General features: G+C 37.4%; 1 pseudogene; it reads left to right on the plus strand.

Annotated features, from left to right (window-relative positions):
* The window catches only part of LOC100618195 (protein ERGIC-53-like), a 78,251-nt pseudogene that overhangs the window by 32,279 nt on the left and 32,241 nt on the right, over window positions 1–13,731 (plus strand).

Here is a 13,731-nt window from a genome sequence, read left to right on the forward strand (position 1 = left end):
AAATGCTTTACAGCCACTCTCTCCCAATATTATACATAAGAGTTGATTCATTTTCTTTACTCTTTTCTTGGCTTGGTCAGTTTTTTAGTTTAATTTTATTGTTCTTTCAAATAATAATGCATTTCTTATTTATATTTCTCCCCTTGTCTGCCTCCTTCACTTGGCATCAATACATATAAGATCTGCTAATGCTTTCTGAGATATCATTAATGTTCTTGAAAATAAGCATCAAAAAAAAAAAAGAGTATGCTGAGAGTTTATCTCATCCACACTGGAGGAAGTACCTCCATGTTGGCTAGTCACTGGATCACTGCCATTGTTTCCTTGTCTAGGCAAGGAGAATGTCAGTGCAATGGCATTAGTGCTGGACTTGGAATTAGGAAAGAATTGCTTTTGCCTTCCACCTCTAACCTCACTAATTTTCTGAGCCTCAGTTTCTTTATCACTAACCCGAGGATGGATAACAATCCATGTAGTATTCAGTGTAAGGTTCCAATGAGGGAATAAGCACGAAGCTCCATATAAATGTTTCCTTTTGTTATGTTTTACTTGAGCTCTTCCCAAATACTACCTTGCCTTTCTTGGGATGAGGAAGGGAGGAAAGGAAGTAGTTAAGATGGTTTTTAGGCTTCTACTTTCCATAGCCTCGTAAGTAACCAGATCAGTGTGGTTACAGTCAGGAATATCTGGATTATAATCATGTCTCTTGGACTGACAAACATGGCATGGGCATGAGCGTGAGCAATCATTCTCTGAAGTCCCCTTTCTTCTTTTGTACAATACTAATAACAATAGCACCATTCTTAGATGGCTTATTGTGAGTATCATAGGGGAACATATGTGTAAAGTGCCTTACAAACTTTAAAATGGCAATAGTAATGTGAGCTGTTATTTAATGTAACTTTTGTTATTATTTTTATTACTACTATTGTGACTCTTACAACTACAACAATGACTACTACTTTTACAATCTACAGAACCATTAAAGAGCCTACTTGGGCTACTTTCAAGTCATAGTGTCCCTACTTTCTTTTTCTCATTAATTGAACTTGTTCTAATAACTTGCTTCCAATTCTTGAGTCCTGCAAGTATGTCTTTGGGTAAGATAAGAAGCAATTAATTTTACTGTCACATTGACAATTTTAGGAGACACAAAACAGAAAGCATAGCACCCTAAGCCTAAGTTACTTTTATTTCCCTAAAATCCTTAGCAACTATTGTCGTTATAATTCGTTTTTCAACTGTAGCATCTGAGGGATTGTGTCCATCTCTCCAACTAATTTGGCAGGCTCTCCAAGAAGATGACTACCTCTCATTGAATATATTCTCATTTATGGCTGGCCTCTCATGCTAAATATAATAAAGGGAATAAATTATAAGACCCAGTATCAAAAAGACAGTTAAAATTTCAGAAAGAGTTTAAATTTGATCTTGGATACTTACTAAGTATGTGATCTTGACCAAGTCACTTAACCTTTGTTTATCCTGGTTTCCTTATCTGTAAAACATGAATATTAATAGCACCTACCTCCCAGAGTTGTTTTGAGGATTAAATGATATTAAATATTATTTTTAAAATGCTTAACACAGTGTCTGGCATATATTAGGTGCTATATAAATGCTAAAAGGGACTCTCCACTATTATAACCATAACTCATGAACAACCCTGCCTCTACAATTTTTACTTTTAATATCAGACAGATAGTATAATTAGTTGAAAGCAAAAATATTTTTAAAATGGCATAGCGAGAAGAGTAGCAACAAAAATTTCCTCCCATAGTTTGGGGCATCCTTTCTCCCCCAGGGTACAAAATATAGCACAGTCTCTATGGACTATCTCTACACAAAGACTTATTCCCTTCTCCCATTTGGTGAGTTCTTCTGGGAGCCTCTATTTTGTGGGGAGCCTGAAGATGACCTGCCTTCCTTGTTCTCCTGGCCCTGATACTAATTTCCTTTGACTCTCAAAACCATGCTCCAGCAGGCATTCTTCCCTCTCAACCCTCCCACATTTTCTGCTCCATTTTCTGCATTCTTATCTCTATTAGATATAAGCTCCTTGAAGGCAGGAACTTTCTTTTTGCTTGTATTTGAATTTTCAGTGTCTGGCACAAATTAAGTCATTAATATATTAATGTTACCTTCCTTCCTATGAGAAAAACTGGACAGAAAGAAACAAATACATACCCTGTGCTCTTGAACATTCATGACAAAGCCAATACATACACTCCACACTTCTCTGTGTTGGCAGTGAATCAATATTGACCCTCCATTGTTCATCTCTAGGTAGTACTTCATCCAGTGTAGAAAAGAAACAAATGTGACTACAACACAAACATGGAAGTCATACACACAGGAGTACATATATCCAGAGTGTACGTGTAGGCAAAACATATATGGCTAGGGCAAAGAAGGGCAACTCATTCTTTTCCCACTATAGACTTTCTGAACTCTATTCAAACTGAGTTTAGTTTCCAATGGTTTTATAATTCCCACTGCTAACTGCCACTCAGATGGGTATATATTGTCAAGGTTCTGTTTCAGCACAAATCTTTGATTAGCTTTATTTGTTTATACTCTTACTTCCCATTTTAGAATCAATACTGTGTATTTGTTCTAAGGCAGAAGAGTAGTAAGGATTAGGTAGTAGGGGTGAAATGACTTGCTTAGGGTCACACAGATAGAAGTGTCTGAGGTCAGATTGGAACTTAGCACCTTCTATCTCCAGGCTTGGTTCTCTCTCCATCGAGTCCCCTACGTCCTCCTTGGTTAGCTTTTAAGAGTAGAGTTAGTACCACCATTTTTATTATGGTTCAATCATTTAGCTGTTTCTGATTCTTTCTGACCCTGTGAAATTTGTAGCTGGGGTTTTCATGGCAAAGATACTGGAATTGACCATTTCTTTCTTTAGGGGATCACCTTTTGATAGAACTCTCCTTTTATTACCTGTCCTCTTTGGGTTGCTCTGCATTGGCATAGCTCATAGTTTCACTGAGCTAAGCACATCCCTCTGCTATGACAAGGCAGATCCACATCCATACATCAGCTTAAATAAAGCTCCTACGATTTTTCTAGCTTCTGCATAAAAGTCATTTCCAGGAAAAATCTCCTGCTCTTCTGTCTCATTTCATCTCTCCTCTCCAGCAGATTTTCCACTCTATTCTAATATGTTTAGAGTCTTTCCACCTGATTAGTGCTTCTAGGCTCAACCTTTTCTTTGGACTCCTCTATCTGATACAAAGCCTATCACCTCTTGGTCAAAGTCCTCATTGTAGCTTATCGGGAACATTTCATATGATTTCCAAATTTGCAATCTTGGAAGGGTAGGTTATAAACTAGGAAATGATAATCTTCCTAATTACTACCAAAAAGCTCTGAGACTTGTTTCCCTCTTTTCCCAATTCTAGATCTTTTCTGTTTTAACATATCAATGAAAGAGTAGGTGGAGCTAAGCTAAGTCCAGGGAACAAAGTTGTCACTTTGATTATTAACTACCTTCAAAATTTAAATTTTAGAGGGTTTTTGCAACACTCCCTTTCACAATTATTTGTATAAGACCCTGAGATAGCTCTTTTGAAAAGCATTTAATTTTAGAATATTGTTTAACATTTTATATATATATGCATATGTATACACATATATATTCCCACAACTAGGTTATAAACTCCATGCAAAAAGGAAATTTTTTTCATTTTTTTTACATTTCACTTTGTAGGCATCAGGGAATGAGCTGGTAGATAAAGATCGAAGATTAAGAGAGATTATTAAGGGGATAATCTTAATAGAGGAGAGATACTGGGAACTGGGGGAAGGGCCCCAAGAGGGGGAACTAGTCTTTGTGAGGGGAAGGACCCTCTCTTCATTAGAAGTACTTATTAAATGCCTACTATGTGGCAGGCAATGGAGATACAAAGACATGAGTAAAGGAGGATACCTTGGGGGATGACATCAAGGAATTTTGAAATGCTGCAGGTAGAGAAGAGGAAGCCGCTGACAAATGGTTTCTATTTTCGCAGTTAACTTTGAGCCCAAGTTCTCTGATGAAGGGCTGGGGTTCAGGGGTTTGGCATAAAGTTTGAGGAGCGAATAGAAGATTTAAAATAATTGCTGTGAGGACTATGATAGAAAATCAATTAGGTAGGAGGAAAGGGATTGCATTGTTTCCTTCAGGATGGTGCAGTGGATAAAGTGCCAAAGTTGGAGCCTTGAGAACAGAATATAAATCACAAGCGCAAATGACAGGCTTTTAAAAGTAAACCATTCTTTTAGGTAGGAACCTGAGTTTCATCTTGATAATTTCAACCACTGATTTTTTGAGCTAGAATGTCTTCTCACTTCTTTAATGGCCATCATCCCATAATTTTAACATGTAGAAATGGGCGAATAGTAAATAAAGAGAAAATATATATGAAACCTAAAAATTGCAACATGTTTAATATATAACTTCAGTACCTCTGTTTACCTTTGGTGGGCTACAAGTGTATTTAAAGAATATAAATTATGATTGTTAATACTGTTTTGTCAGACTCCTCTGACATACCTCTCATTAGTCCTCTGCATTGCAATATATTCAGCAGAAATACATGGTGGAATGTGCCATCATTATGCAATGTCTTCTTGGAGCACTGGCAGAACATTTGGAGTTGTTATTCATAGGCAAGTACTTAGCATATTTAAAATGATTTAAAATCATTTGATACTTCTCATCACTGCAGAATATAGTTAACTATGTAAAATCTCTGGGTACAAAAATGTTTCTAATGTTCTTCTCCCCCCACCATTTTTTTGTTAATTTTTTTCATATCTTTATGTCAGTTTCATTCAGACCTTAAAAGGATTTGTTTGTGATGAAAACTTTTGAATTTTAGTGCTTAATATTATTTATTCTAAAATACATCTTATTTCCCCCCTTTTTACTTCTTATTCTAGAATTAATGAAAGAGTTTTATAGGTTACAATAGTCTTGTGAGGTAGAAAACACTGGAGCTATTATTATTATTATTGTTTTACAAATGAGAAAGCTAAGGTTCTAAGGCTGAAATGATTTCAGGGTTCTATAGTTACTGAGTTTTGAGGCTGAATTAGAACAGAGTTGTCCTGATTTGGGGTCCAGTCTTCTTTCCATTGTACCACAGTGTTTTTTATTTGAGTGGCAACATAGCTTAGAGGGAAAATCCTTGGTTTGGGAGTAAGAAGACTGTGTGTGTGTGTGTGTGTGTGTGTGTGTGTGTGTGTGTGTGTGTGTGTGTGTGTGTGTGTTCATTTGTTCATTTGTTCATTTATTTTGGATTTTGATTTTATATGAGTTTTCTCTCACAACATGACCAATATGGAATTTTTTTTAAAAAGGAGTAAAAAGATTCTTAATGGCTTCTGATTTTTGTCTAGCAATGGATCTACCAGACTGCCTAAGCTTTGAATCTCCACTCAGCAGACAGCCTAGTTCAAGCTCACTCTGGCTTTTCATTTTGTTTGCACTCACCTTCCAGCTAGGATCCTGCCTCCTCATTCTCAGGCTGATATTGCCTAATCAGAAGTATATGCCATCCCTATGTGGGTGACATGCGATGGTGGATAACACTGGGGATGATGGCAGAAGTTGTCCTAGTGAGAAAGGCCATAAAGCAGGTGACAAATTCATTTATGAACATTGACAGTGATGAGGGTTGACAGAGGCTTATGTAATCAGATGGAATGAATGTCAAAGTAAGAGAATTTGTTGGAGGAAAATGGCAGAGCAAGTGTCTGGAAATGGTAGTGGGGAACCAGGAGGATGTCATTTTGCCCTTTGGTCCATATAGAAGAGAGTGCCAAAGGCTCTGTGGGTCTCACAAGACCACTTAAGCTGGGTGTCTCTTAATGCAAGGAGGGAGGAGTGAATGAGAAAGAGATTGATATTGGAGAGGAGTTTAATAGAACAAGGTTACAAAGGGCATATAGGAAATGAAAGACAGAGAATGAGAAAAACTGGGGGAGGGAGTAGACCTGAATTACATAGGGATGAAGGGACAGAGACACTATAGCAAGAAAAAGACCTCTGCTGGGGTCATAGTTAGGATTCTGAGTTCTATTTAGCATTTTCACATCAAGGGCAAGCCTCAAAAACATGGCAATATTGGGGCAATATGCATGAAAAACACTTTCAAATAAACTTTTAAGATGAAATCAATTGGAGAAGCAGTTACATGATTCCACAAAATAGTGAAGCTCTTCTATTAGGTGTGTGTGTGTGTGTGTGTGTGTGTGTGTGTGTGTGTGTGTGTGTGTGTGTGTGTGGTGTGTGTGTGTGTGTTTCCCAGTGAACCCCTGAAGTCTCTTACTCAACTTGAGACATCATAGACTGGGACTTTGAAGGAAGCCGTCTACTGAGAAACTCCTCTCCAAAGATTCTCCTACTCTTTCCCCAACTTTTCCTGAACTCCATTGCTTTAACTAAATTACTCAGGAGTAGGGAACAAACCAGCAGCTGACCAGAAGAGGGGTCAAGGCTGAGAGCCTGGACCCCTGAGATTTGGTGGGTCATTCTGCCAATCAATAGGGATTCCTGCTACCCACGTTCCTCACCTAATACCTTCATCTCTACCTTCCCTGAGTGATCCCAAATAAAGTGTTACTACTTAGATCAGGTCTACCTACTTCCTGACACTAAGGAAGGGGGCTGAAGATTTGGGGAGAACCATACCTCTCCCCAAAAAGGAGGGGTTAACTCAGGATCCTAAGGATCTAAATAACTAGACCCAAAGGAGTGATACTATCCTCTGGGCAGAGGAATAACTCCAGGTTTTTTTTGGGGGGGAGGAGAAGTGGCAGTTGGTATAATTGAAGGACCCAGAGAGACAAGAAGGTCCATCTGGTCTCTCAACTATAACTGGGACCAAGAAGGGAATCTGTGTGCCATTTCACTAAAGCTCTTGCCTCTAGTTTTAACCTCCACCTCCCAGAACCACTCTCTAAGAAGGCATACTCTGTCCCTCAGGGAGACAAAGCTGGGTTACCTTCCCAAAGGGGAAGAAAGGGGAAGGTCAGTCTCTTCCTTCTCTCCATTCTCTCAACTCTTTCTCTCCCTCTCTCCAGTTCCCCAGTGTATGTATGCATGACCCTCTTACTGGCCATTTATTACAGTTTGTAAACATCTTCTGATATTTCTTTGAGTTCCTCATATTTGACCCCAAATTCTTTTTGTGGTCCTTCCTATATACTTGCCTTTGTATTGCTTCATTATGCATAAATTAGAATCAAGTTTGGACTTTATTTGTATAATATTGTTTATTTTTGCATGCCATCTTCTCTATGCTAAATAGAGATTCTATCTTATTTTATCTTCTTATTTACTCAAAAGTCTAGAATCTTGCATGGTCCATTCTACTTCCTTAACAAATCATTGTTTAATGGATGAATTCTTTCTTGCAATTCATTTTATTTTCACAAACTTCAGCTTTCCTTTTTTTTTTCTTTCCCTTTCTTTATTGCCCTTTTCCCCTGGATGCTGCTTTCTTTTCCCTTCTCAGCTGCCAAATTGACCACTGGTGATTTTTCTAAAATTAATTATTCTTATCTCTGATTCTAAAGGCCCAATTGAGGGAGCTGTAGACATTTCTAGTAAGAAGTGAAGTACTTCATTGGACTTTTTGTCCCTCTTGTCCTTTTCACAGTCATAACACTCTTGCCAGTGTTTTGATCTCATTTCTATTTCCATAGCACCTAGAAGCAGACTATTAAAGAAATGAATAGACTTATCCTTCATTTTTATTCTTGTATTAAAGGAATATTTCAGTCATAGCAACTGCACTTGGTTTGTAAAGTCTGTTTTGGGCAGATCAAGGGTATTAACCTGCCATGACAACAGATTATTTCCAACCCGAAAGGTATAAGCTGCAGTCTTTATTCAAAGGAATATTTAATGGGATTGATGTGAATTTATGAAGAAAATAAAAGATTTAAATAGTAGTATGAATAGATGAGTGCTATTGACTTAAAACACGGGTGATTTGAGAAGAAAATACTGTACCATAGAATGGAAATTAGATTTTATATCATAGGCCTTGGTCTACAGGTAAAACTTTTAAGTAATTCTCTGTGCCTCACTTTGTTCATCTATAAAATTAGGAGGTCAGACTAGGGAATTCTAAGGTCTCCTATACTTCAATCACATTTTGAGTCTCTTGAGCTAAAGAATACTTTAACAGCCGTTTTTTGGAAATTTTTATATAATTAGTCAATTTAGAACATTTTTCCTTGGTTACAAGAATCGTATTCTTTCCCTCCCCTCCCTCCACACCTCTCACTCCTTCCCATAACTGATGCACAATTACACTAGGTATTATTTGTGTCTTTGATCAAAACCTATTTCTATGTTGTTGATGTTTGCACTAGGATGACCATTTGGAGTCTCCATTCCCAATCATATCCCCCTCGAGCTATGTAATGAAGCAGTTGTTTTTCTTCTCTGTTTCTACTCCCACAGTTTTTCCTCTGAATGTGAATAGCATTCTTTCTTGTAAATCCCTCTGAGTTGTTTTGGATCATTTCATTGCCAGTAATGGAGAAGTCCATTACATTGGATTGTATCACAGTGTATCAGTCTCTGTGTACAATGATCTCCTGGTTCTGCTCCTTTCTCTCTGCATCAATTCCTGGAGGTCATTCCAGTTCACATGGAATTCTTCCAGTTTATTATTCCTTTGAGCACAATAGAATTACATCACCAACAAATACCACAATTTGTTCAGCCATTCCCCAACTGAAGGGCATCCCCTCATTTTCCAATATTTGCCACCACAAAGAGCGCAGCTATGAATATCCTTGCACATGTCTTTTTCCTTATTATCTCTTTGGGGTACAAAGCCAGCAGTGTGATGGTTGTTTCAAAGGGCAGATAGTCTTTTAGCGCCCTTTGGGCATAGTTCCAAATTGCCCTTCAGAATGGTTGGATCAATTCACAACTCCACCAGCAATGAATTAGTGTCCCTACTTTGCCATATTCCCTTCAGCATGCATTACTTCCCTTTTCTGTCATGTTAGCCAATCTGCTAGGTGTGAGGTGATACTTCAGAGTTGTTTTGATTTGCATCTCTCTAATTATAAGAGATTTAGAACACTTTTTCATGTGCTTATTAATAGTTTTGATTTCTTTATCTGAAAATTGCCTATTTATGTCCCTTGCCCATTTATCAATAGGGGAATATCTTCATTTTTTGTACAATTGATTTAGCTATTTATAAATTTGAGTAATTAGACCTTTTCAGAGGTTTTTATTATGAAGATTCCTCCCCCTCCATTTGTTGCTTCCCTTCTTATTTTGGTTGCATTGGTTTGTGTGTACAAAACATTTTTAATTTAATGTAATCAAAATTATTTATTTTACATTTCATAATTTTTTCTAACTCTTGCTTGGTCTTAAAATCTTTACTTTCCCAAAGATCTGACAAGCATACTATTCTGTGTTCATCTAATTTACTTATAGTTTCCTTCTTTATATTCAAGTCATTCACCCATTCAGGGTTTATCTTGGTGTAGGGTATGAGATGTTGATCCAAACCCAATCTTTCCCATACTGTCTTCCAATTTTCCAAGCAGTTTTTATAAAATAGGGTATTTCTGTCACAAAAGCTCGGTATTTGTGTTTATCATAGACTCTCTTGCTGAGGTCACTTACCCCAAGTCTATTCCAATGATCCTCCATTTTGTCTCTTAACCACTACCATATTGTTTTGATGACCACTGATTTATAATATAGTATGAGATCTGGTACTACAAGGCCATCTTCCTTCACATTTTTTTTATTATTTCCCTAGATATACTTGATATTTTGTTCTTCTAAATAAACTTTGTTATGTTTTCTTATAACTCAGTAAAAAAGTTTCTTGGTAGTTCAATAGGTATGGCACTAAATAAGTAAATTAGTTTAGGTAGTATTGCCATTTTTATTATGTTAGCTCATCCTACCCCTGAGCAACTAATGTTTTTCCAGTTATTTAGATGTAGTTTTATTTATGAGGTAAGTGATTTGTAGTTGTGCTTATATAGTTTCTGTGTTTGTCTTGGCATATAGATTCCTAAGTATTTTATATTGTCTAGGGTGATTTTAAATGGAATTTCTCTTTCTAATTTTTGCTGCTGAGATGTGTTAGAAATATATATGAATGCTGATGACTCATATGGGGTTATTTTGTATCCTGCAACTTTACTAAAGTGGTTGATTAGTTCTACTAGCTTTTTAATGGATACTCTAGAATTCTTTAAGTAGACCATCATATCATCTACAGAGTGATAGCTTGGTTTCCTCATTGCCTATTTTAATCCCTTCAATTTCTTTTTCTTCTCTAATTGCTACTGCTAGCGTTTCTAGTACAGTGTTAAATAATAGAGTTGATAATGGGCATCCTTGTTTCACTTCTGATCTTACTGGGGAGGCTTCAGGTTTGTCTCTGTTGCAGATGATGTTGGCTGATGGTTTTAGATATAAATTGTTTATTATTTTTAGGAAAGACCCTTCTATTCCTATACTTTCTAGTGTTTTCAGTAGTAAAGAGTGTTGTAATTTGTCAAAGGCTTTTTCTACATCTATTGAGATAATCATGTGATTTTGGTTGGTTTGCTTGTTGATTGAGTCAATTATGTGAATGACTTTCCTAATATTGAACCATCCTTGCATCCCTATAACCCTTGTGATGACTTGCTGAACTCTTTTTACTTGTATTCTATTTAAGATTTTTGAGTCTATGTTCATTAAGGAGACTGTTCTATAGTTTTCTTTCTCCGTTTTTGACATGCCTAGCTTTGGAATCAGTACCATATTTGTGTCATAAAAGGAATTAGGTAGAACTCCTTCTTTGCTTATTCTGTCAAATAGTTTGTATAATACTGGGATTAGTTGTTCTTTGAATGTTTGATAGAATTTATTTGTGAGTCTGTCTGTTCCTGGAGATTTTTTCTTAGGGATGATGTCTTGTTCAATTTCTTTTTCTGATATGAGATTATTTAGGTATTCTATTTGTTTTTCTGTTAATCTAGGCAATTTTTGTTTTTGTAAATATTCATCCATATCTCCTAGATTGACATATTTATTTACATATAATTGGCATAATAGTTTTTTAATGATTGCCTTAATTTACTCTATATTAGAGGTGAGGTCTCCCTTTTCATCTTGGATACTGTCAATTTAGTTTTCTTCTTTACTTTTTTTTAAATTAGATTGATCAACTTCCGGTCAAGATGGCGGCTTAGAGAAAGCTAAAGTTCAGATCTCCGGAAAACCCTTCCCGACCGATCTCAAACTATAAGCTCCTAAGGCCCCGAAATTCAAAATGATCAACAGCACAGACCCTGGGAATCCTCCTCCTGGACCTGGACCTGGATCAAAAGGTACGGCCCCCCTCAAAAGCCAGAACCCGAGATCACTTGGACCTAAGGGGTAGGAGTGCAGAGTCCAAGGCTCCGGGAAGCCATGGCCCCGCCCTGCTCAGAGAGCAGGGTAGTCTGAAACAACAGCAACCCTCAGGGCGGGCAAGACAGCCTCACCAGCTGGATCCTGCTATCCAAGTCTCAGTGAAAGTCACTGCCCTCGGAGCTCCGGGAAGCCGCGACTCCTTCCCCCTCAGAGAGCAGGGTTGTCTGAAACAACAGCAACCCTCAGGGCCGACAAAACAGCCTCACGGCCAGCTATTCTGAAGGCAACTTCCGGAAAGCAACCCGACCCAGTCCAGTCGAGGGGGCACCTTAGCAGCAGGGAAGCAGATAGAGCCGGGAGAGAATGTGGCCCCCAGGTCCGACCCTTCCACTCCAGTTCCAGTGAGGCATACTCAATTTAACCCAGGGAAAGCTCATAGAACCGACAATCTGCCCAGGACTAAAGCCTCTGAACACCAGACAGAGATAAGAAAAGCTAATCCTCCCCATTCAGAGATGGCAAACTCCACAGAAGCACAGAAGCCCCAAAATCCCAAGAAAAATAAGAAGAAAGGGGCGACTTTGGACACATTTTATGGAACCAAAACACAAAATAGAGAGGAGATAGAAGACGATGCACAAGAAAATGCTCCTAAACCTTCCAAAGGAAATGGAAACTCTCCACAAACACATGAAGAATTTGAATCAGAAATGACCAAAAAGATGGAAGCCTTCTGGGAGGAAAAGTGGGAAATAATGCAAAAGAAATTCACACATCTACAAAACCAGTTTGACCAAAGTGAAAAGGAAAACCAGGCTTTAAAGGCCAGAACCAGGCAGCTGTTTTTGAATTCACGTATTTTGGGGGGATCATACCTTTTAAGTTGAGTCCAGAAGGAGGGTTCCCTAGTTCTGTCCTGTTGTTAGATTTGGTTTTCAGTCCCCTTGTAACATTGTGTTTTTGATTGGTGAGGAAGGGTTTGCAGGAGTACTGAGCTGTTGTTGTCTCTAAGCCACCATCTTGACTCAGCTCTTTAATTGCCATTTTGAAACAAATTGACAATAAAGAGCTACTCTTGACTAAATACTTTGTGAACCCCTTGGGTAGCCTTAAGCTATTAGATCTTCAAAAATCTGTCTTGCTTGATAGGAAGTGAATGGGCAAGAGAAATGGTGTGAGGGTGATAAGAGAATAATGTTCTAATTAGTGTATAGGATGAGCCACTATTTTTCCCCAAATGAACAAAGAATAGAAATTATCCATATATTGTGATAATGGAAGGGGGTGTTTTGGAGAGGTTTGGTAAACCATAGAATTTTCCTAGGTTATTGACTTATGATTGGCCTGCTTGAAATTCAGGTCATTAGAGCTTCTAAAGTTAAATGTGTTGTTTTCAGGTATGTTATCTGAGGAGAGTAATACATTAAATCCTCTCATATCAGTTGGTAATACCCTAGATTGAACTATATTTTAGATTATTTCAAAATAGAGGACATTTGTTACAGAGAATGGAGTATAAGACTATAGAAGTAGTGATTTAGAGCTGATAGGGGTCATAGAGACCACTAAGTCCTTTATTTTAAAAGAGAGGAAGATTTGGAAGAGTTTTCCATATAAAGAATAGGCCAGGTGTCATGGGGGCTCTGGTGGAAAAGGAAAATCTCCAATGGTGAGTCTTTTTCTTTATGTCCTTTCTTCTGCTCCCTGGAAGTAGAAGTCTTAGCGTCTTCATGCTAAAAAGTTGAGCTCATTTAAGGGTTTATACTTATTTTCTACTTCAACTAAAAACTCAAAGGGTAAATTGAGTTTTAAGACTTAATCCTGGTTTTGCATGCCAATCAGTAATTTAGACCTTCCTCTTAATTTCTTCTCTATTCTGAGGGAATTTTTTTCTTTTTTTCTTGACTTTTATCTTTGATAAGAGAACACTCTACTTCTCTCTGTTGGTGGATTCAGTTGGACAAAGCTAATTGTTTGTAACTTAAGTTCTGGAAGCTATTACATATCCTTTAGATCTAGCCATGGCAACTTTGGGCCCATGGGACATCTCTTTCCTAAAGTTCTTCTAGTTTAATTCAACTTCCTGGGATTCAGAGTATGTACAGTATATCCCTTATCTTATTAATTAATTTGTTTATTTTTAACTTCAGGAAAGTTTTATTTTAGTCAATTACATGTAAAAACAATATTTAGCATTTGTTTTCTAACATTCTGAGTTTCAAATTCTCTCCCTCCTGTTTCCTCTCCCTCTTTGTGAGACAGTAAATAGTTTTATATAGCTTATACATGTGCTATCATCCAAAACAGATTTGCATATTAGCTATTTTGTGATAGGAAGACAT

Source organism: Monodelphis domestica, chromosome 3 (assembly GCF_027887165.1).
Source record: "Monodelphis domestica isolate mMonDom1 chromosome 3, mMonDom1.pri, whole genome shotgun sequence".
Lineage (NCBI taxonomy): Eukaryota > Metazoa > Chordata > Mammalia > Didelphimorphia > Didelphidae > Monodelphis > Monodelphis domestica.